The 24,630-nt window shown below is 40.2% G+C and overlaps 1 protein-coding gene across 1 annotated transcript in view; it reads left to right on the top strand.

The window, feature by feature from the left end:
• LOC109693952 (uncharacterized) overlaps window positions 1-24,630 on the top strand; it is a 39,976-nt gene that overhangs the window by 5,945 nt on the left and 9,401 nt on the right. Inside the window, exon 3 of the mRNA XM_074067974.1 lies at window positions 526-648. The gene's annotated coding sequence lies outside the window, so the exon portion shown is untranslated. The remainder of the gene's footprint in view (window positions 1-525; window positions 649-24,630) is intronic.

Raw genomic sequence — 24,630 nt, 5'->3', positions numbered from 1 at the left:
CTGGGCGTACTGTACTCAGTGTGATGATCGCCAGGTCCACATTTGTGTAAGTTTTAAAGCACATAATAGAGTGCACAGCTGATGGACAGCTAATGGAAATGCACTAAAGTGACACATGCACATTGATTTCAAGACAGTAGCTGTCTCTGGGGAGAGAGGGGGAAATGTTTGGAGGTGGGTTTTTAATGTTATGTAAAAATATCATTTTGTAGTTTTTTAGACAGGTCAAGGGACCTGGTGGAAGTTTGACAAAAAGTTAACATCTGTGATCTTGGTTTTTGAAATATTTTACAGTTTTTGAAAAATTATAGGTAAATAAATAAAGAGGAGACATGTCTGCTGATTTCCTGATGTAAGGCTGCCTCTTTCTCTTAGATGGCGTGACCCCTTTGGGAATATGGAATGCTCCACCTTAATTTTTTCTTAAGGTCACCTCTCGCTCACTGCCCTAGGCAAATATGCACAGGTGTTTCTGGCTGTGTTCATGGGGAAACCTAATTCTTCTGTTTTTTTTTTTTTAATCAGAGCTCTGATTTTCCTGTGGGCATGGAGCATCAACTACTGGAAAGAGTCCTCCACAGTCAACCACAGTGTCCTGTCCACTCACCATGGTGGGGAGAGCAGGCAGAAGCATCCTTTTATCAGATGGTGAGTGTAGACCAGACCAATCTGCTCCATGGCTGGAGCAGACAAGTCTAAGAGGACTTTTCTATTTCCAACCTCCATCTTCATCCACTGGAGGTGTTCACTGTTATGTTTCTCCCAGACATAACATATGAAAACATATATAATATATTTCCTCAGGTTTTTGTTTTGTTTTGTTTGTTTTTTGGTGGGTCTGGGGTTTGAACTCAGGGATTCAGACTTGCAAAGCAGGCTCTCTACTCTTTGATCCACACTTCCAGTCCCCCTTGTTTTCTTTATGGATGCATAATATTCTGCAAGTTGGATGCATCACTGTTAACTTATCTTCTAATGTTGGAAACTCTTTTTGTCCCCCAATTTTTCGCTGTGACAACAATGTCTATTTGCACATATCTTTGTGTATTTGTTCACCTACCTCCATAGGAAAAGCAATCCTAGAAGTTTCAAAGAATATGCACTTAAAATTTTGCCCTCCTGAAAGACCACACCAACTCACGCTCTTCTCAGAAACACATGGGGATACATTTGTCTTCACCAGTGCTAACACTGTACCTCATCAAATTTAAGGAAATTTGCCAGTAGCATATTGTAAAGCCTATTGTTTTCTTGATTTTCATTTTCTTAGTGAGATAAATACAAACACATATAAATACACATAGAGACACACATATTTAGACTACTTTATAATTTCCCCAATTATTTTTCTAATTTCCTCTTTCATATACTGTACTGATTTTGATATTAGTTTGCCTTTTCTTTATTGATTTATCTTTGTATATGAAGAAAACAGGCCAGATGTGGTGGTTTACACCTGAAATCCCAACTACATGGAAGGCCCGAGATTAGGAGGATTGCTGTTGAAGTCCATCCTGGGGGGCAGGGTTTAGGAATTTAGGAATTAATGAGACCCCCCATCTCAATGAATAAAAGTTGGGCGTGGTGGCCCAAACGACTTGGGAGGCTTTAGGTAGAAGGATTATCTGTGAGACAGCTCCCAAGGAAAAAAAAAATTTACCTGTAAAATAACTAAAAGCCAAAAAGAGCTAGGAGTAAGAAATTTTGTAAATGTCACAATGTACCCCCACCTAGCACAAAGATAATACTAAATGAAAGAGCTAGGAGTGTGGCTAAAGTCAGGCATAGAGCACCTGCCTAGCAAGCTCAAGGCTCAGATTTCAATTCCCAGTAGCATACGCAAAAAAGGAAGAAAGACAGAACTATAGTTCAAGAGAAAAAAAGGAGAGAGAGGGAGGGACGAAGGAAGGAATGAAGGAAGGAAGGAAGTAGTGTAGGAATCTCAAGCTGAGATATGGGACACTGAGGCAATTTCTCAGGAAGCAACATATTATTGTGCTGACACAGACCCAGGGGACTCTTCTCCAAAGGCTGAGCCCCAAGAACAAAGAGGTCTGACCTTATATACCCTTGCATGCAGGTTACAGAAGCAAAAAGCAAAGCTCAACCCATATATGGCTGCATGTAACTATTGGCTATTTCATTTCCCCCTTGCTGTGTGACCTTCATGTTTCAGTTCTTGAAGTTTTATCTCTGCTTTGCCATCCTGTCCCCCTGCCTCATTATCTGAACACAGCCTGTCTGTTTCTCTTCTGACCCTCCTCGCTGCTACATCACTCTCCACCTTTGATGCTCAGACCCACCTAGGGTCAAAGAGTATCATCTTGATCTAGGGGTTTGTATTTTTATAGCATCATTATATGGGCAGCTGTTTTTCTTTTTATATCTATAATGGTCCTGATAGACCGCAATACCAGGGGAGCCAGGCAGGGTAATATTAAGCATGCTCCCAGGAGAAGACCTATTACCCCGCTTTTATAACAAATGTAGTCTGTATTGTTTTCTTTACTCTGGGACTTTTAGTATCACTTGCCAGCCACCTCATTAACCTGGAAGTAGATGAGCAGATTAAACATCTGACCTGTTGGTGGGTGCGTGATAGAAAGTATGGCTCTGTGCAGGTCCCAACAATGGCTCTCTTATAACATTTAGTACATGGGAACAACCTTACCAGAGTCCAAGAGTATAGAGGAGAGCTGGGCATGTTCCATGTTTGAGCTTCCTCTATGTGTAGACTAGTCAGCTTTCAGAGTGACTAGGCCAGGGCTGTTGTCTCAGTGTTCGTGGTCCCCTTTTGTCTCCTGGCAAGTGGAGTCCTGCTGAGGAAGGGCACAGATGTTCCGAAGGGTGAAACTGGATGGTGAGGCTGAGTCAGAGATGCACTCCCACTCGGGAGAGGATGGCTTTATTTGCCTGTGGTGGATCCAGAAAGCAGTTTTTGTTATTTTGACTGTAGTAGGGATAGACAAGACAACAACAAAAGGACCCCTCTAATCAGGCTTTAATGGTTGGACATTTATTATTCTTTTACCCAGACAGTATCTTTTTTTTTTTTTAACTGAGTAGAATTACTGTGGCAACAATATACTATCAGTATATATGTCCAAGAAAACTCATTGTTTAAAAAAGTTAAAACCACCACCTTTAAGTATCAGAGGACATGTTTAGAGCCAGTAAAAATGGTTGTTTTGTCTCTAAGTAGATGGCCTTGTCTAAAAATATGAGTTTCTATCTGGAAGGGCTTCTATGCCAGGTGGCCACAGGTGTATAAGAACCACTTCTTCAGTCCTCTCGGCCTTGGTTATTTTGAGAGGTCGAGTATGAGTGACTCCATTTGAATTTTAATGCCATTTCCCTCTTGCCTTTAAATTGTTTGTCTCTGAGCAGTCTCTTTTGAAGATTTGTCTTTCATCCAAGTACTAATCAGGCTCTACCCTGCTTAGCTTTTGAGACCAGATGAGATTGGGCACATTTACAGTGGTATGGCCATAGACTGAAGATCTTTCTTGATTGGTCATTTTTTTTCTTTATCTTGAAGATTTGCTCTTTCCTGGATTTTGTTTGTTTGTTTGGTTTTGGTCCTATGACTGGAGGGTGGGGGGGGGGGTGGAATAATGAGCAGATCAGTTGGAAGTCAGTGACAACTAGACTCTATTGGCCAAATTTAAGCAACAAAGAGGCCTAGAAAGAGTGGCCCTTAGTCTATGGGCTTCTAGACAGGGACAATATAAAACCACATCCAACAAAAGCAGATATCTAAAAAGCTAACCTGGTTGACACATAAGCAGTTATTAGAGTTATTTTTATGGACTTGATTGTAAATGCCCCAGAAGGATCTGAACTGTAATGACAAAAGCTTAAAAGAGCCGTGGTTAAAATTTTGATGGACCATTTAGCAGCTAACAGAACAATATATCAGTACCACTAACTTTTTGTTATTGTGTTTATCTAAATTTTGTATTTTAGAAGGCTTGATATACTGAAAGAAATAAAACATATTTAGTATAAGGAACGAGCAATAGCATCATAGCTCTGTAGAGGTTATATGTACATATTAGTTTAGTTGTTGTTCTTGAAGTAAAACCTTAGATTTTTATCAGTTGTAGGGGGGAAGAACAGTTTTAGTAAACCAAAATAGCCCAGTCACAGACACATACAGGATACCAAGTGTATTAGAATCACCCAAGACAACAGTTGTTTAACCATGAGGTCATCTAGAAAATTTTACATAAACTGTTAGAAAATAAGAGGCATGGAAGAAGCAGAGAGATGACTCAAACACCAGCACAGGGTTTATTGTTCAGGCAGGAGCCCTGTGGAGGGGGACCCAGCAAGAGAGCTTGAGCCCAGGGCCATACATAGGCTTGGGTAGATAAAGGGGGTTAGTGGAAAAGTAACATGAAGGTCTCTAAGGGATACTGTTGCTGGGCAGCCAAGAAAGATAGGTTGTAGTTAGGTCACTGTCTGTCCAACTGTCCTTGGCAGCCATCTGGGGAGATAAAGATTAACATTTGTCTCGTTGTCAGTCTTTGGGGTTGAGTAGGGTGTTTCTAGTAAGCCATCTGTAAGTGGGGAGAGGGTCTGGTCGTAACATGACTGTCCTCATTATTAACCCCAACATAAACCAACTCTTCAATGAACATGACTCAGTTAGCTTAGTAGTTAAAACCCTGACAAAAATCACCGGAGAACACAGGTAAATATTTATGGGAACTAAGTGTGGAGTTAGGAATCATCATGGCTCAGATGTTGATAAGGGATCATATGTCAGATTGTTGACATTATCATATCGCTCATACCATAGAGCAGGATCCCACCAACCTGTAATCAGTGGAGGCCCCATAAAATAACTGGCCCAATCTGGCCATCCCAGGCCAAAAATTCCCTCAGCCTGCCATGTGGAAGGAGTAAGAGTAATATCTCCACTCTTTTGACTCCAATAAAAACTGGATGTCTTGATCTCCTGTAGAGTGCTCTTTTTTCAGTTTTTATTTCTCTATCCTATGTGGAGGGTGTACTTTTTGCTTAGGTTTTTTTTTTTTTTTTTTTTTGCTTTACATAAGTAAATTAGTTCCACACCTCATATCAGTACATCAGTACTCCCTGTGCGCAGCTGTCTTTGCTTTTTTGTGTTTTAATAAACTTTTGTTGTTTTGATAAATTTGTCAATTAACCAGTAGCACCAAAATTTTTTGACAGTTATCGTGACAAAACAGAAAACCATTTTTAAGACACATTTACTTTTTGTAAATGTTATTAAGAACAGTAGTTTTAAGATAGTCTTACTGTTATGAGATTACAGAATTAAGTTTTAGTTTAACATTAGTACATTAAATTTAGACCTTACAAAATGTTTAATGTAACTGGATCTTAGTTAAGTCAATCACTTACATAAGCATTTATAGGCTCCATCTTTTTATACCAACTTATTTTGTACCTTTATGACAACTTATTTTGTATCCCCTGGGGGAGCTTGTTTTTATCCTTTTTTTATGTATTTAAAACCTTTTTATTTTTAAAACCCCTATCTTTAATATCATACACACACACACACACACACACACACACACACACACACGTTGTTTATTGAAAATAACTCATAAAACCTTTTAACTTAGAACCTTATATTTGTATGGAAAAATCCATAAAGAAAGCAACCTTAAATTTATTTTTTGTACCCCAGTCCTACCAATTGCATAACAATATTTTAACAGCAACAATGATAATTTTAACATATAAGGTCACTCACTCACCTATCAATTAAAGCCATGTCAAAGGGTTTATTAGGGAAAGTAAAGTTTGTTTAAACAGTACACAAAAAGTACTAAGCAAAAAATAAATATTAATAAAATGGGTATCATTAAAAATTATTTTTTGTATAAAAACAATTTATACAAAGACTATTTGTTAATAGACCCATGTATTATAAGAGAGAATTAAATCCCAGATTTTATTTATGAAAATAAATAAAACAGCCTAAGGTCATTTTTAACTACCCAAAGTTTAAGATTCCTGTTGCAGGCTGTGACCCCCTTTTTCTCTCTTTTTTTCTCCTGTGGTCTATGCCAGAGTGTTAACCCCTGAATGCCTGCATCCTTGTGAGACCTGATTGAAATATGTTTGAAAACCTGTTTTTTAAAAAGTGGCAGTAGAACCGAGTAATAATTTTTATATTTACTTTATAATTAGAACCATACTCAAGATGATCACATATTTATATGTAAAATCCTTAAGCAGTTTGTAACAGAGATCTTTAAAACAAACACCCCATTTTTTTTTTGTTACCTTAAATATCACATTAACCTTACAACAGCAGTTTAAGAACCATTTTGAAGATGTTTACATATACACACACACATAAAAGTTGTATAAATTAAGTATGCCAGGAAAAAATGTCAACTTAAGCGTGCATAAGATGAGCTGGAATTACAAGAGCAAATTAAGTTTTTCCCAGTGCTTTAATTCTCTGTCTCTCTCTCTCTCTCTCTCTTTCACACATACACACACTCTCAATTCTCAAAAAAAGAAAAAACTTTTAAATTATACCCAGAGGGTTATCCAGTGGAATGGTGGATGATGCATCTGTTCTCTTGGGATTCTCCCCCTTTGGAAATGAATTTTTTGTTATCCATCCCTTAACGTCAGTTGTGACTATTTACCAGGAACAGCTCAAAACCCCGTTAACTCTCAGAGGTATCTTACACACTTTTGCATAACACAGAACTTCCATCCTGCTCCCTGAGCCTGAAATACATGGCTTCACCCCATTCGGTAGTTGCTATTGGTCTCTGGGAGGTGATCAGTCTCCCCTTCTGCCTCCTGGGGCAGGTCTGAATTTGAACCCAGGTTGTTACCAATCTGATGAGCAGTGCTTCCAAGTTGGTTCCTGTGCCTCACCAGGTTCTGTTGTGTATCCAAGGCCTTCACCCTGACTAGCCGGGAAGACGAATCACCCTCTGGATCAAGCTGCCCCTTGGCACCTGGTGGGATCTTCTCCTGGTGGTCTGGGGCATGACCTTGGTGACAAAGGAGGTGACAAATCACTGTCTCCACAATCCCGGCAACAAGCCCCCAAGAAATGTTGCGGGATTCTCAAGCTGAGATACAGGACACTGAGGCAATTTAGCAGGAAGAAATGTTTTATTGTGCCGACACAGACCCAGGGGACTCTCCTCCAAAGACTGAGCCCCGAGAACAAAGAGGTCTCAACCTTATATACCCTTGCATGCAGGTTACAGAAGCAAAAAGCAAAGCTCAACCCATACATGGCTGCATGTGATTTTATTTGCTATTTCATTTCCCCAGTGCTATGTGGCCTTCTTCATGTTTCAATTCTTTCAGTTTTATCTCATTGCTTTGCTATCCCTTCCTCTTGCCTCATTTTCAGAACACAGCCTGTCTGTTTCTCTTCTGGCCCTCTTCCCTGCTACAGAAGGACAGAAGGGAGGAAAGGAGGGTAGGAAGGATGGAGGGAGGGAGGGAGGGAGGAAAGGAGGAAGAAAGGAAGGAAGGAAGGAAGGAAAGAAAAATAGTCTCTTCTCCATTTGATCTTAGCCAAAGGCTGAGAATGATTAAAAATAGACCTTTTTCCCATACATAGCTTGTTTATTTTTTCCAAGTTTGTTTTTTGTTAGGCATTTCTTAATTTCCTCTTCTTTTAAATCTTTCAAGCAGGGAGAAAACAGAAGGAAATTCTATTATGCACACACACCATGCTGTTCTGTTACCATTTTACTTTATATGCTTCAGCGTGTGTGTGTGTGTGTGTGTGTGTGTGTGTGTGTGTGTGTATATGAGATATGGGGGATTGATTCAGGGCCTGTGCTTGCTAGGCAAGCTCTCTCTCTGTCACACCATGCAGTCTGGCCACTGTCTCTGTCTCTGTCAATCTGTCTCTCTCTCTCTTTCCCTCCTTCTCCCTCTATTCCCTCTTTCTTTTTAAGAATAAAATGTCACAGCTGGGACCTTGGTGGCTACTTACTTGGGAAGCTGAGATCTGAAGGATCACTATTGGAGGCCAGGCTGGGGAAATGTTTCCAGAGACACTCCCACACCCATCTCGACCAATTCTTGGGCACACTACCATGTGCCAGTCATCCTATATATGCAGGAGCCTGAGATCAGGAGGATTGGGGTGCCAGGCTATCTCAGCTAAAAGAAAAAGGTTGGTGAGACTCCCATCTCAAGTGAAAAAACCTGGGCATGGTAGCATGTGTCTGTTATTCCAGCAACAGGGGCAAGCTCAAAATAGGAGCACCATTGTCTAGAATAGCCTGTCTCCAAAATAACCAGAGTAAAAAGGGCTGGGGCCTGTCTCAAATGGTTGAGCACCTGCCTAGCAAGTGCAAAGTCCTGAGTTCCAACCCCACTTCACAAAAGGAAAAAGAAAATAAATGTTACAAATACAACTGAAGCTCCTTCTATACCCTCTGATTTCACTCCTCTCCACCTCGCTAAGGAAACCACCACCTTGAAGTCCTGTGTAGTCATTTTGGGGGTCCTCGATATTCCTGAAACCTTTCTCAGATGCATCAAAGGTTGAAATATATTTCCTTGTCCTTCCAGAAAAAAGAGACAGAAAATAACAAAAAGCCTGAAACAATAAATTCATTGTTAACAATGTCTTTAAAAAAATAAACCACCACAGGATCTGCAAGTTGTCTTCCTAAAACAGATTAACTTCCCATTATTACATTAGTAAGACTGCAAACATCCTGTGAGCAGAGAAGCTCCTCACAGATTACCTCTTGATTAATGTTGCTAATAAAGACAAAAGAAGACCTGTCCATTGAACTTGCTTCGAATAAGGCCACTGAGTCATGATCAGGAGGCATCATTATAACCTACTTCAACCCCAGGAGAGGTTTGTTTTGTTTTACTGTGATACTGGCGTTTGAACTCAGGGTCTCAGGCTTGCTAGGCAGGCATTGTACCACTTGAACCACTCCACCATCGAAGACATTTTTCTTTTCCTTTCCTTCTAAATGTTTAACAGTGGATTGGAGTTGCAGTATAGTGGTAGAGCACTTGTCTAGTGAGTCCGTGACCCTGGGCTCTGAAAAAAGGTGGGGGGGGGTGCTGTTACTTTAAAACTGTGTGATTAACTATGGTCATTTTGTAATCTTTTTTTTTTTTTCCAGTACTAGAGTTTGAACTCAGGACCTACAACTTGAGCCACTGTACCATCCCATTTTTGTGTGATGGGTTTTTGGAGATAGGGTCTCGTGAACTATTTGCCTGGGCTGGCTTCACACCTTCCTCTTCCTGATCATTCTGCTTCCTGATTAGCTAGGATTACAGGCATTAGCCATTGTTGCCAGGCTCGTAATGCCTATATTATGAATGATGATGAAAATAGTTATTATAATGGCCTTATGTATTTTAGACATTTTCTGTGTGTGTTTGGAAGCTTGGCGATTATAAGATCTCAAAATACTTCACTTGCGTCATTTGTTTGTCTGTTTCTTTTGTGGTACTGGGGTTTGAACTCAGGGCCCCATACTGGCTAGGCAGGCAATCTACCACTAATGCCACTCCTCCAGCCCTTGCTGGTATACGGGGTAATGGTGCCTCTACCTTAATTGCTGTAGTAATTTTTAATTTTCTAGAAAGGAATTAATCAAATGGTAAATAATGGTGAGTGATGTGGGGTTGCAAGGTCCCAATAACTCACAGCTAGTCAAACTATAGTATTAACTTGTATGTATTCACTTACTCATGGAAATATATACATCTACAAATATATATATGTAATATGCGTATATTTTTTGGCAGTACTGAGGTTTCAACTCAGGGACTTGCATTTGGTAGACAGGCGTTCAACCAACTGAGCCAGGAAATAGCCCTTAACCTGTTGGATTTGGGTAACTGGTTGTTTCACAGTTAAGTCTTTTGTGGAGCTTCACTCAACATGCTTGAGCTCTATTAAGTTCCAAGGAACGTGTTTGGCTGTGGAAACAACAGAAATAAGTAAGAGACAGTCTTGACCTCAAACAGTTCTAATGGGGAACTTGGAAGCAAACTTTGGTATTTTATATTTGTTTTGTTTTTACGAAAAGCAGTTTTATTAAGATAAAAGAAGTTTAAAACAGAGCAGTTTCAGGATCTTTGAAAATACGTCTAGGATTTGCTCTTTTTTTTAAATGGGCAATACTGGGTAGGGGAGGGAGGAGGTTTTGAACTCAGGGCCTCACACTTTCTAGGCAGGTGCTGTCCACTTGGGCAGTTCCGCCAGCCCTAAAATCTGGTAGGTCCCACTGAGATTTGAACTCCCTTGATTGTTTTGATACAGGATTTCACTATGAAGCCCATCCTTGCATGGAATGAGAGCTCCTCCTGCCTCAGCTGTCCCAGTGCTGGCAGAACAGGTGTGCCCACCATGCCTGCCTGTTCGCAAATATGGCCTATCAAGTTTGAAGGAGATGCGCTGACCCCATCTACTGTTTGTGTCAGTGCTTTCTCCTTGATCTCATTTATTCATCCGTGTCTGTAGTATTGGGGTATGAACACAGCCTCACACTTGCTACACAGGCGCTGCTGTACCACGAGTCACACTTCCAGCCCTTCTGTGCTTTCAGTTATTTTTTGGGTAGGAGAGAGTTTTGTGGGACCTGAAGTTTATATAATAGTATACCCTTGTTTTAGGAAAAACTGTTTTTAAAATACAAAATTAGGTACAGATCTAGGGCCTCGCAGCTTAAACTTTAGAATCTGCCCAACTCCAGGTTGGGTACATGGAAAAGAGAGATGTGCTTCACTTGATGGCTTTCCATTTTCCTCGTATGCGTTATTTTTTATGTTTTTGTTTTTACAGATAGTCATTAAATGTATCTTACATCTTTCTGCATATAGCTCAGTCCCTTTTTCTGTCCCTCGGCTACTGGCAGTTTGATTAAGCTGAATGGTTTTTCTTGAGACGGGGTCTCACTGTGTTCTTGAACTTGTGGACTCACGTGATCCTGCCACCTGAGCCTCCTAGGTGCTGGGACAATGACACACACCACTGTACCTGGCAAGGCTGATCTTTTAAAATACATCGAGAGATTTCATGGTCTCACTATTTTGCAAAAAATACCCTGAGCTAAATACATTCTCTTCTTTTGTCCATGCTGTCTAACCTCTAAGCCTTTATTAATAATATTGAGTAATTTCATAGCTATGCTGAAACCCGAAGACAGAGTTCAAAGTTTCTGAACACAAAGAAAAGACAAATATTTAAGGAGATGTAAGTGCTAGTTACCCCGATCTGATTATTACACATGTGTACATATATTGAAGTATCACACTGTATCACTCCATAAATATGTACAATTGTGTCAATTAAAAAAAAAACAAACTCCAAGCCAAGAGCAGCAACTCCTGCCTATAATCCAAACTACTTGAGACAAAAAAAAAAAGTTAGCAAGATCCCATCACAACAAATAAGCCAGGTGTGGTGATACACAGCTGTAATGTCAGCTGTTTGTAAGGCATGGTGAGGAGGATGGCAATCTGAGGCTGACCCCAGGCAAAAATGTGAGACAATGTCCAAAAGAAATAACTACAGCAAAAAAGGGGCATGGTTTTGTGTTTCAAGTGACAGAGCGCATGCCTGACAATCACAAGTCCCTGAGTTTAAAACCCCTAGTACTGTCAGAAAACCAACACCAAAAAAACGCTCTGATTAACTTGCATCACTAACCACCTATTTTGTCCTAAGTGAGGCACAGAAAACCAAAGGAGGGCTTTGGCTCATGGTGAACAGCATCCCATCTTCACGGTGCCCCGCCCTCACTGAAGACATGTTCCACGTGGGCTTACAAACATGACCAAGTGATTTCTGCAGTGTCAGCTCTGTGAGCTCATCCTGAACTGCTCCTGGGCAGGCAATGGCTGAGTCACCTTGACGTTCCCTGTGGTCAGGCCTGACCCTGCATGGCGCCTCAGGCATTTGCTCTTCAAGTAAAGGGAGCACTCCTTGTTTTAGATGGTGGAAGTGCAAGGGGAGTCTGTGTAATTCCGGGTTATGCATTCAAGTAACCCCTCCTCCTCTTTCTCCTTCTTTTTTCTTCCTTCCATCTTTCCTTATTTCTTTTCTTCCTTCCCTTCTTTCTTTCAGAGAGAAGGAGTGGATGACAGAAATACACTGAATGGCTTATTGCTGGAAAAAATGTGTCCTCATAATCTTGATCTACAAATGTTGAATTGCCTTTGATAATTAAAAACAACTGTCTTTGACTTGGCATGACACAGGCACCTCATTCCCGCACCTGCCCTGGTGTTGAACAGTAGCTAGGTCTTCATGACAGCAAACATGGAAGGTGCTGGCTCTCTCAAGGCATGTGTGTTGGTGTCCTGTGCAGCATACTTCAAGACACTATTTTTTTCTGCAAGGCATTATTGAATTTTATTTGTGCTAGGTTGACTTCTTGAATTCCTGAATTATCTTCTGCTCTGTGTTGTTTCCCTATGTGCCGATTCTGTACTTTGTATCAGATATCTGAACATTCCCTGTGTGATTCCTCCGTTGATTAGTGTTGGTCATTGTTGACCTCTGCTACTTTTCTTGGCTCCCTATAGACTTCTGGGTCTCACATGGTTAAAATCACAGTAAATCTGCCTGAAGAAATATTTACGTAATAGAAAATTAGTGAAGAAAACGTCTGGCAATTTTCAGGGACGATAAGGCAGCCATGATGGAGGCTAGGGTTGCTTAAGGAATTAAGCAACAAGCAGTGGAATTTCATACACAAAGTCATTACAGCATAAAGGAAGGTCACAGAGGCATTAGAAGTGGATGGGGGAAGAAGAAGGGAGAGGGACGAGACAGGAGAGAGAACCGCTCTTGTCAATCTTTATCCCCATCTACCTGAACACAGGGATTTAGGAACTGCCTCCTCAGGTGCTCAGCTTGTTAATTTAAGAAGAAATCCAACCTGAGTGGTAGGTATTAAAGAAGCTGTTTGAACAAAGCAAGTCTTAATACTGTAGTCCCCCCTTATCCGCAAGGGATGTGATCCAAGACCCCCAGTGGATGTCTGAGACCACAGTAGTACTGAACCCTAGATCTGCTACATTTTGTCCTATACATACTATGTAAGATGAAATTTAATTCATGAATTAGGCACAGTAACAGAGTAACAGTTAATATAAGGTAGGACAATGATAACAATATGCAATAGGAGGGCTCCTGCTCTGTGGCCATTCTGAAGTGAAATCGGGTTGTCTGAACACAAGAACTGTGATACACAACAGTTGATCTGACGACCAAGAGAGATAGTAAGGGACTAATGGGCAGGTGATATGCAATATGGATATGCTGGACAAAGAGACTCTTCTCGTGCTGGGTGAAAATAAGTGGGAGGCAGATAACATGCTACTCAAAATGATTCACAATTTAAAATATGAATTGTTTATTTTTGGAACTTTGACTTTAATATTTTTGGACTCTGGTTGACCTTATCTAACCAAAACCACAGAAAGTAAACCACAGATAAGGGGCGATTATTGTGCTACCTTTGTAGTAACATTTCCAGCCTGGTGAGATGAAAATTCACCAAATGAATGTACCTAGTTTGCTTAGATATATTCTTTCCTGGTTTTTGTGATGGTACTGGGGTTTGAACTCAGGACCTTACACTTGCAAGGAAGGTGTTCTACCACTTCCACCTCATTTTCTGGGAGGAGTTTTGTACCTAGAATCCATAGCTTACCAAAATTGTGAAAAGTGTTATTTTCAAATACTATAAATATTTGGCAGTTCCTAGCAATTATTTTGACAAGATTCCTTTTAAATTTTTGGCCTCTGCAGACTTAGAATTATAAAGTGTTGTAATTAAGGACCGCTAGAAAATGTGCTGTTTGGAAGTTTGATTATTGAGAAATAATCATCTAGTGATAGTTCCTCTTTTTTTCATAGGCCTTTTACTGTTGATTATGATGCATAAAACTTTTTGTACATCCTATATTCCAGGATTTATAGCTTTTACTTTCTTTTTTTTTTTTTTTTTGATGGTACTAGTGTTTGAACTCAAGGCCTCACACTTGCTAAGCAGGTGCTGTACCACTGGAGCCACTCCTCCAGTCCTAGCTTTCACTGTCTTATAAAAATAGATGACAAAGTTGAAACTCTGTTTCCTACTCATTTCATTTGTATTATGCAAATGAAATATTTTATTGAAAGACTCATGGAGTCAAGTACCTAAAAATGAAATCTAATTCCAGTATGTTATTGTCTAATGTTAGAAATGAGGGTATACTAAATAATTCCACAAAACGATAATCATAAATAAATTTCTATAACTTTGCTTTGCACTATTACTTAATTTCTCATAAATACTTATTATTTCCAAAAACTATATTTTATTTCTTGATATTGTCCAGCTAAAGCGTCTTCTCTGAATGTTCATCTCAGTGCTGATCTATTTCCATGTTTCACTGTTCACAATTGTGCATTGTTGCAGCATCTTGCTTTGGCATTAGTAACATGTAGACTGAAGTATTTCAATAGACAACGTACATAAGGAAATCTACCTCATATTACATCTGCATAATTAGGTAATCAATTAACTAATAAATTAATTTTGATAGTGCTGGGGATTGAACTCAGGTTTCTGTGCTTGCTAGGCAAGTGTTCTACCACTAGAGCCAACCTCCCAATCCTTTTGCTTTTAGATTTTTATGTTTTCAGATAAAGTCTCACCTTTTTGCTCAGGTCAGCCTCAGACAGTGATATTTCTACCTCTGCCTCCAGAGTAGCTGGGGTTATGGGTGTGCACCACCTGCTTGGTTTATTAAGCTCAGTAATACGAACAAGATTAGTTATTTAGACCTATGTTAACTCTGAATATTCACTTTAATGCATGGAGATGTCATGGGGTGTTACCCACCTATCATTCTAGCTTCTCAGGAAGCAGAGATAGGAAGATCACAGTTCGAGGCCAGCCTGGGCAAAGTGAGTAAGATTAATGAGTCACCTGACCATTTATCACACACCTTTCCCTAGAGAGATTTGGAGAATAGAAAACTCTGTAAGGGAAGTGTGAGTTGTGCAGAGGTTATGAAGAGGTTGAGGCAGACACTTGAACATGCTGTGTGTGATTGCTCCTTGGATTAGTGGTGGTTACTGTTGAGCTCTGCTTCTACTTTCACATGGCTGCAAGAAACTGGGGTTCACGTGGTTAAAGTGGCAGTAAATCTGGTTGAGAGGTGTAATTAGTAGAGGAATTAGTAGAGGAATCACTGTACATGCTGGTAGAGACATGCCGGCATAGTTTAATGATGGGGTGAGGGGAGCAGCGTTAAGATAATAGGAGGAAGGTCTGAAAAATGGAGTGTCTCGATAGGGTGTCCTATCTGGATGCCTGGAACTAGGGTTGGATTCTTGTTCCTGGTGCTAACTGCAGAGGCAAGGGATGTAGGAAGAGAAGGTCTTTGCAGGAGGTCAAGGTGATTACTGCCTTGAGCAGTGTAGGTTCTAATCCCTACAATCACTCCAGGGACCTTTCTCTACCAAGTTTTCTTATCTTCCTCATCTTCAGCCCCCTTGCCCTGTCTCCTCCCAGTTCCACACTGCTCCGTGTTCCATTTCTTCTCTAGCTGCTGTCTTTCCTGAAGCCCCACCCATTCCACACTGGGTACCACGCTCATTTCTTCATTTCCCCAAAGACTCATTGACAAAAGATTGTGGTTATTTACAAACATTTTCAGAAATATTGAGGAGAAACATATATCTCCTCAATATTGAAGCCTAAGGAAGGAAACAATTGAATGCCATCATTACTATTGCAAGAGTTTGAAACTGATACTCCACCAGAAGCTTTCTCTCTGGCCTTACCTACTCTTTTCTGCTCTTTCCTGTGAGCTGCTCCCTCCTTCCTTCTACCCAGTGATCTGAGTCCTGTTTTTGCTTTGTTTTTCTCATGGCCATCCTAACAGATGTGAAGTGATCTCTCATTGTATTCTGACTTGCATGTGTCTGGTTATCAGTGACATTGACCACCTTTCCATACAACTCTTACCCATTTGTTGTCTTCTTTGAAGAAGTATCTTTTCAAATGTTTTGACCATTTATGTCAGGTTACTTATTTCCTTGCTACTAAGTTGTAGAGTTCCTCGTAGGTTTTAGACATTAACTCATTATCAGTTTAAGGTTTGTAATTATTTTCTCCAATCCTATAAATGCCTTTTCACTCTGCTGATTGTTTCCTTTGCTGTGAAGAATGTTTGTAGTGTGACATAGGGACACTTGTCTGCTTTTTACTCTGTTGCCTGAGCTTTTGGTGTCATATCCAAGAAATCATTGCCAGAGCCCTAATATGAAATTTCCCTCTGTTTTTCTCTAGGATTTCTAGACTTGGGATCTTATATTTGAGTCTTCATCCATTTTTAGTTGATTGTTGTGTATAATAGAAGACAAAGGCCCAATTTAATTCTTCTTTTTTTCGGTGATACTAGGGTTAGAAATCAGGACCTCCTGCTCCCTAGGCAGATGCTGTGCTATTTCAGCCATGTCTCCAGCCCTTTTTGTTTCTAGGTTGTTTCTTCAGCTAGGATCTTTCTTTTTGTCAGGGACCAGCCTCGGCCCACAATCCTCCTATCTCTGGTATGACAGGCACATATCATCACACCCAGGGTTTTAATTGAGATGGGGTCTTGCTAACTTTTATCCCAGGCTGGCCTCTGACTGCTGTCTTCCTGATCTCTGCCTCCCATGTATCTGGAATTGCAGGCATGAATCACACCCATGCCTGGCCTTCAATTTGCTTCTTTTGTATAGGAATATCCAATTCTGTCAAAGAGACAGAGGAAAGGGCCAGGGTCCCCATATCTGCTTCAGTGGCACCCTCCCCTGTGACCTTACTTCCTCCCACCAGGCCCCACCCCATAAAGTTTCTACCACCTCCCTGGAGCTCCCCAGGCTGGAGACCAAACCTTCAACTCTTGAACCTTAGGAGGAGTCAAGATCCAAACTACAGCAGGTAAGTCCAACTCAAACTCCAATCTCAAACTTTATGTGTCCAATATTCTCTGAATGAATGAAGATTCCTCTTGCTCCTTTTGGCTATTCACTTTCAAGATTTCAGGATCCATTATCATTGTGTCTACAGAGGAAGCCCATCAGATGGTGACCATCAGGAACACACCCGAAGTTCATCAAAGGTTGAGTGGCTCCTTGCTGGCCTATGAGAGTATCCCACCGTCCTGCAGAATCCTAAGGTGCCGGGAGATCTGGGGCACCTCTGTGGGGAGGGTGTCACAGCATCTGGGCTTGTGCTGAATGATGCTGAGGGACCAGGGGAAGCAGGATCAGCTCTGGATGAGTATTGTCCTGAAGCAGGGGCAGGTTGACTCTTGGGATTTATGGTAATCTTTGTTCTGGAGCTGACAGAACAAGCAGAGCTGGGGACATCAGGGGAAAGAACAGTGAACATTGAAAAGGAGAGAGGGTGCAAAGCCCAAGGAGAAACACTGTTCACCTGAACTTGGCCTCTCGCCTTAGAAACATTTTAAAGGTTCTCTTAGAACATGTAGCCTTATCACCTGTTTCTCTAGAAACTCCAGTTTTTTTGTCTGTTTTTTTTTTATTCATTTATTCAGATGTGCATACATTATTTAGGTCATTTCTCCATCCTCCCCCCCACACCCACTTTCCCCCTCCCCCGCTCAGTTCCAGGCGGGTCCTGTTCTGCCCTTATCACTAATTTTGTTGAAGAAAAGACACAAGCATAATAAGGAAGACAAAGCATTTTTGCTAGGTGAGTTAAGGATAGCTTTACAGAGAAATTCCTACTATTGCTTTCATGTACCCATGTATTATGACCCATGTTGATTCATCTCTAACTGATTTTTACACTAGTTCACAATCCCATTCTCATGTTAACCTCTGTCACTGTAAGGTTTCTGTATTACTTCCTCTGGAGTGGGGACATCAAACGCTTTCATGTTTTGGGTTTTCTACCTATTCCTGTATCTCCCGTATGTGCTCTCCCCTTGTCATGTGATCCAAGTCCAACCACATTGCTGCATTTGCCCTAGATCTAAAGTCTGCATATGAGGGAGAACATACGATTTTTGGTTTTCTGAGCCTGGCTGGCCTCGCTCAGAATGATGTTCTCCAGTTCCATCCATTTACCTGCAAATGTAAGATTTCATTCCTTTTCATGGCTGAGTAAAATTCCATTGTGTACAAATACCACATTTTCTTGATCCATTCATCAGTAGTGGGGCACCTTGGTTGTTTCCATATCTTGGCTATTGTTAATAGCACTGCAGTAAACATGGGTGTGCAAGTGCCTCTGGAGTAACCTGTGTTGCATTCCTTTGGGTATATCACCAGGAGTAGGATTGCTGGATCATATGGCAGATCTTTGTTTAGATTTTTAAGAAGTCTCCAAATTTTTTTTCAGAGTGGTTGCACCAGTTTGCATTCCCATCAGCAGTGGACTAGGGTTCCTTTTTCCCCACATCCTCAACAACACTTGTTGGTGGTGGTGTTTTTGATGATGGCTATTCTAACAGGGGTGAGGTGGAATCTGAGTAAGGTTTTGATTTGCATTTCCTTAATGGCTAGAGATGGTGAGCATTTTTTCATGTGTTTTTTGGCCATTTGAATTTCTTCTTTTGAAAAAGTTCTGTTTAGTTCAGTTGCCCACTTCTTAATTGGTTCATTGATTTTAGGAGAGTTTAGTTCCTTAAGTTCCCTGTATATTCTGGTTATCAGTCCGTTGTCTGATGTGTGGCTGGCAAATATTTTCTCCCACTCTCTGGGTGATCTCTTCAGCTTAGAGACCATTTCTTTTGTTGTGCAGAAGCTTTTTAATTTTATGAAGTCCCATTTATTCATCCTTTCTCTTAGTTGCTGGGCTGCTGGGGTTCTATTGAGGAAGTCTTTGCCTATTCTTATTAGTTCCAGAGTATAGAAACTACATTTTAAAACCTCTTAGCTGAAGCTCTGGGCTGGGAACTGAGGCTGCTTCCCTGAGTCAAAGTGACCCACAAAACTCAAATCTTTCAAGTAAGAGTAAGATGTTCCCTTTTCATTGATACAACTTTAAGCAGCATAGTGTCACCCAGACTAGGACAGTATTTTCCAATAGAAATAGAATGTGAGCTGCATACACATTAAAATTTGTCCGATAGCTACATTAACAAGTAAATAGAAACAGATGAAATTAATTTTAATAATACAGGCTAACTCAGTGTATCCATGATATTTCAACACAAAATCAATATTAAAATCAATTACATTATATATGCATATATATTACAGTAAGTATCAGAAATCCAATATACCAGATCTCAACTTGGGGCTTTAGATTGAGAAAGAAAAAAATTCTGAGGAGCCAGTGGCTGATGCCTGCAATCCTAGCTACTCAGGAGGCAGACATCTGGAGGATCGTGGTTCAAAGCCAGCCTGAGCCAACAGTTTGGGAGACCCTATCTCGAAAAAATCCTTTATAAAAAAAGGGCAGCTAGAGTGACTCAAGGTGTAGCCTTGAGTTCAAACCACAGTACTGTGAAAAACAAAAGAAAGTAAAAGATAAAATCTGAGAGTTAGAGGTATGGCTCAAGCAGTAGAGCACCTGCTTGGCAAGCACAAAGCCCTGAGTTCAAACCCCAGTGCTGCACAAACAAACAAAAAATTCTCAGATGTCCTGAATTGAATTTGGGAGGAAGAGGATGGAAGGAACGAGATAGGGGGAGGTTAGGCAGTAACACGTTATGGGCTCAAAAAGAATGAAAGACTGTTTTTGCATGCTTGAATGGATGTTAAAGCTTTTACTCAACTCCTGTCAGGACATTTCAGATATCATGACTCCAGAGATACCATCACATCCTGCAGCTCCAACGAATCTAGAGGCACTTGTTGCTTCTCCTTGTAGATTGGCCATCTATCCCAAAGCCACCCTTCTTCTCTAAATAGCCAAGGTAGGTCCAAAGTAAGTAACTTGTTCCTTGCTTTCACAAATTTTCAAAATAAAATACTGATTTTTGTTTTGCTTTAGATTAAGCAGACATTTTTCCAACTGCTACCAACCCTTGTTGCTACTTGTAACAGGACCAGTCCTTTCTTTTTCTGATAGCATCTATAATGATTCAATAATCCCTTTTATTTTACAGCTCTTTTGAGTTTACAAGATTTTTGTTGAAAATACATCCTTTGCATTTAGTTTTCCAATAACTGAACCAAGTACCAGTTTCCTTTTTCTCTCTCTCTCTCTCTGTTTTTTTTTTTTTTTTTGTGGTACTGTGGTTTGATCCCAGGACCTTCACCTTGTTACTCCACCAGCCCTTTTCTGTGACCCGAACCAAGATAAGCACACAGGAATTAGCTAAAACGTATAGTAAGTGCTGGGTGTTTGTTTCTGTTTGCTGGAATATTAATTGTGTTCATACAGAAACATACAATGATACAATATGAGAAGGAATCTGAGTGAGAGGGGACAGGAAAAGGCATCTAACATTTGTGCCAGGTATGGTGGTGCTGTTTTCACTGAAAAAGAACCATTCTCCTTCGTATTAAATTTGTAGTAAAGGACAAGCAGAAAAGGAAAAGGTAAGTAAGGAATGAAATGGAAGATCAGAGAGCTTGCGTCATGGTGCTCCTGGTGCTGCCGGGGTGAGTCTAGGAAGACAGAGTGGAAAAGCTGAAGTCCAGACAGTTCTTACTGAGGAGGAGGAAGAGCACGCTGGGTAAGACGATGCTGACGTTTAACAGCACGTTCTTCTTACTGTGCTATGATGCTACTATTCACATGGACTAATATATGATTAAGAAGTCTTGTGCTCTTTTCAACTGGGATATCAGTCTCACAAGTTTGTCACCATGAAAGAAAGAGAATGAAGAATGAGATGTGATTGCTACCAATTATATTGATAGCCATTTGATAAAGTTGATAACCGGGTAGGAGCTGGGCAGAACAGACATTCTCAGGTAGTGTTGGTGAAGGAGATTGGTAAGTATTTAAGTGTAATTGAGCAGCAGTTATCAAAAATTTAAAGCTCACATTTTAAGCTTAAACCTTCACTTCAGGGACTGGATCGTTCTGAGGCAGGAAAACATTCCTTTGTAAACACGTGCATGCACACAGGTGTTAAGAATATATGTTACACATGGTAGAAAACATGTCTGTCCCTCCTTCCTACTTGAAGGAAAGGCAGCTCTTTCAGTTGTTCTGCCAAAGTAATGTGCTGTCATTCTTGACTTACCTGCCTCCCTTTCCCCTCAGGAAATCTGCTCATATTTCCCTACAAAGCTGTCCAGAATGTTGTCACGTGTTCCGTGTCCACGTTCTATCATTTGCTGTCTACATTAGTGAAAAGTCTGCTGATTGGTCACCTAGTTTCTGTTTTTTTAATTTAATTATTTTGTTACTTGGTTTTGAACACAGGGTTGTTCCCCTTGAGCCACTCCACCAGTCCAATTTTTTGTGATAGGGTTTTTCTTGATAGGGTCTCACAAACTAATTGCCTGGGTTGGCTTCGAATGGTGAACCTCCTGATCTCGGCCTCCTGAGTAGCTAGGATTACAGGCGTGAGCCTCTGATGCCCTGCTTAGTTTCTGTTTTACAAATCCTTGTTTCCATCAGCTTTTAACACTGTGGTAGACCTAATAAAATCCAAGTCAGATTATGTCATCTCTCCACCTAGAACCTTCTGCTTGCCTCCTCTTCCCTTAAAGTCTATGCTAACATATTTAGTAGTATCCACGATCTGACCCCTGTACAGGTCTAAGGTTGCCTTGCATTTTTCTTTCCTTTTCACTTACCCCAGCCACACCGCACCTCTCAGTGTTCTACAAACACCCCGGCATCCTTCTGTGCTCTCAGCTTTTCTATCAGACAGCGTCCTTCCCTCAGTTCCCTGCTGAAATGTCTCCATCAGCAAGGCCTTTCCTGGCTGTCCTGATTAAGATTTCCACTGCCCTCCATACAGCCCATTAAAATCCATGTTCCTCTGACGTATGATGTGTTTTCCCATCTGTTTTGTGAGTCTCAGAGAATGGAGTTGGCACTTTTCACATCCGTTCAGTTCCCTGTTGCGTGGTGTTGTCTCTGGTAAAATGGAGGCTCTTGCACAGAGGGCTGGCTGTGCACTTCCTCACTCACCAATGCTCTGGGAATTGCTGCATCATCCTGATCCATATCTGCATCACTTCCTGCGTGTGCCCACCAGCAGAGGACTGACATGTCCATGTCCCCACATACTTGCCCGTTCTTACCAGATGTCCAACCTCTGACACGCTGGGAGTGTAAGTGTAACTTGTGGCTGTTTTAATTTTTAGTTACCTGGTTATTAGGATGGCTGAATATCTCCGTAGGAGTTTTCTTTCTGGAATTGTGTGTTCACAGCTTTGCCCATTTTTTTATATAGGGTTGTTTGTCTTAATTTTCTTCGTGATCATAATTAAACTTCTATAGTGTGAGTCAGTCCTTTTTCACTTATGGGAATTGCAGACATATTCTCCCACTTTGTAACTTATGTTTTTACTTTCTCTGTGGTATTTTGCTGATCCAGGATTAACAACAATGCCATCAAAATGATCAAGTCTGTCCTTTGTTATTTGTGTTTGATTTCTTTTTATTTGTTTTTTTTTAGTGTGTAACAAAATGATGTTCAAAATAATGTGTTTCATTCCAACATTTTCATCCATTTATATAATGTCCTTGAATCACATTCCCCCCTGTATTTTAATTCTAAATAATTATCTTTCTACATCATAAAGATGGTTGCCAAGTTTTTCTAATGGTTTTACTGCATTTCATGCAAGTCTGTACTGTGTCCATAATTCAATGTCTGTGAACAAAGACAGAAAACTCCTTCTTTTTCTTCATGGATAGCCAATGGCCTGAGCTCTGTTGCTTGACCACCCGTGTGTTTTTGTGTTTCCTGTTAGCATAATGAGACTTCGGTCAAATGGCAAGTTAGCTAAATGGGCCTTTTCGAAATCAGTGTTCTTTCCCAGTGGCCTGTGTCTACCCCTCGCTTAGTTCTGTCATTTTCTTATCATCAGGGCTTTTCAATAAATCTTGGTATCTGTTGTACCATCTCTACCACTCCCCTTATTAGCCTTCCATAATACTGTCTTGGTATCTTGGACCTCTCTATTCCACAGTAATAATTTTAAGATCAATTTGGAAACTTCCCACTCAGGAATGGCATTGCCCTTATAAATTCATTTAGTAGAACTGATAACTTTACCATATTCCATTCCATCATGAATATATCCCTTTATTTATTTAGGTCTTATTTTGTATCCTTTATAAAAAACTGTAAGACTTGTAAAAGTCCTGGCACATTTCTTGTCATATTATATCCTATGCTACTTCTTCTTGCTATAGAGAATGGTGTTTGTCATTGCATTTATTAAAAATTGATTGCTGCTGTATTGAAGAACTGTTATGTTTTAAACATTGGTCTTGAATCTACCAACCTTGCTGAATCCTCCCCTTAGTTTATTTGCAGTTTATTCAACTTAGCTGATAGTTTATCAGGAGATACACATTATCTTGGAATGTGACTAGTTAGGATTTTTTCTCTTCTAGTCATCATAGTTGTTTATCGTATCTTATGCAGAACTTGAAGAGCATTATTAAATAGGAGTTGCAAATGTAAGTATCTTTATCTTCACACTGATGTACAGAGGAATGCCACCAATGTTTTATCAGTAAGTATAGCATGTATTGTAGGTTTTTGGTAGGTTACTAGGTTAAGAAAAGTACCTTGTATTTGTAGTTTACTAAGAAATTCCATAGAAATGGGTTTGAAGAACTGGAAGTGGGGCTGATGTAATAGGGTGTGTAGCAAGCACAAAGCCCTGAGTACAGATCACTGTATTAGCAAAAAAAAAAAAAAAAAAATTTCATTAATGTAGGCATAGTGGCCTACATTTGTCATCACAGCTACATGAGAATAGGAGTAAGTAAAAAGGTGGTGTTCCAGACCAACCCCAGATAAGAAAATGTGAGATCTACCTGAAAACTGAAGCATAAAAAGCTGGGGGCCTGGCTAAGGTGGCACAGTGCCTGCCTAGCAAGCTCAAAGCCCTGAAGTCAAACTCTAGTACTACAAAAACAAAAGTTGTGAATTACATAACCCTTACTTTCTACTGGAGTGATTGCATTATTTTCTCCATTAATCTGTCAATGTGGTGGGTCTTCCTTGTACTCTAAGAAAAATCTCAGAGTTTGGCAATGATGGATTTTGCATATTGCTTAAATTACTTTGCCAAAATTTTCCTTAGAATTTTGTGTTCATGTTTGTGAGATTGGTCAATGACTTTATCTTATTCTGCTCTGAGTTTGGGTATCAGGGTTATAGTCACCTCATAAAATGAACTGGAGTGGGCTTTTCCTTTTATTCCCCTCTACACTGGGGACAATTGGAAGACATTAGAAAATATGTGTCCCTTGAAGTATTGGTAGAATTCAGTGGGTTTCCTTCATGTAAAAGAATGGTATCTCTTCTAGAGATTTCCTTATTCTGTTAGAATTCTTCTTTTCAAAGAAGCAGATATTGGCTTCATTAGTCTTTTCCATTCTATCATTGTTTCCTATTTTGTTATTTCCTGTTTCTATATTGACTGTGCCTTTTCTTTTACTTTGTTTCAATGGAATCTGTAGTATTTCTATTTTTTTAAATTTGAATATT

Source organism: Castor canadensis, chromosome 3, assembly GCF_047511655.1.
Source record: "Castor canadensis chromosome 3, mCasCan1.hap1v2, whole genome shotgun sequence".
Lineage (NCBI taxonomy): Eukaryota > Metazoa > Chordata > Mammalia > Rodentia > Castoridae > Castor > Castor canadensis.
The sequence above is the reverse complement of the archived record's forward strand: the minus strand, read 5'-3'. Positions and strand labels throughout refer to the sequence as shown.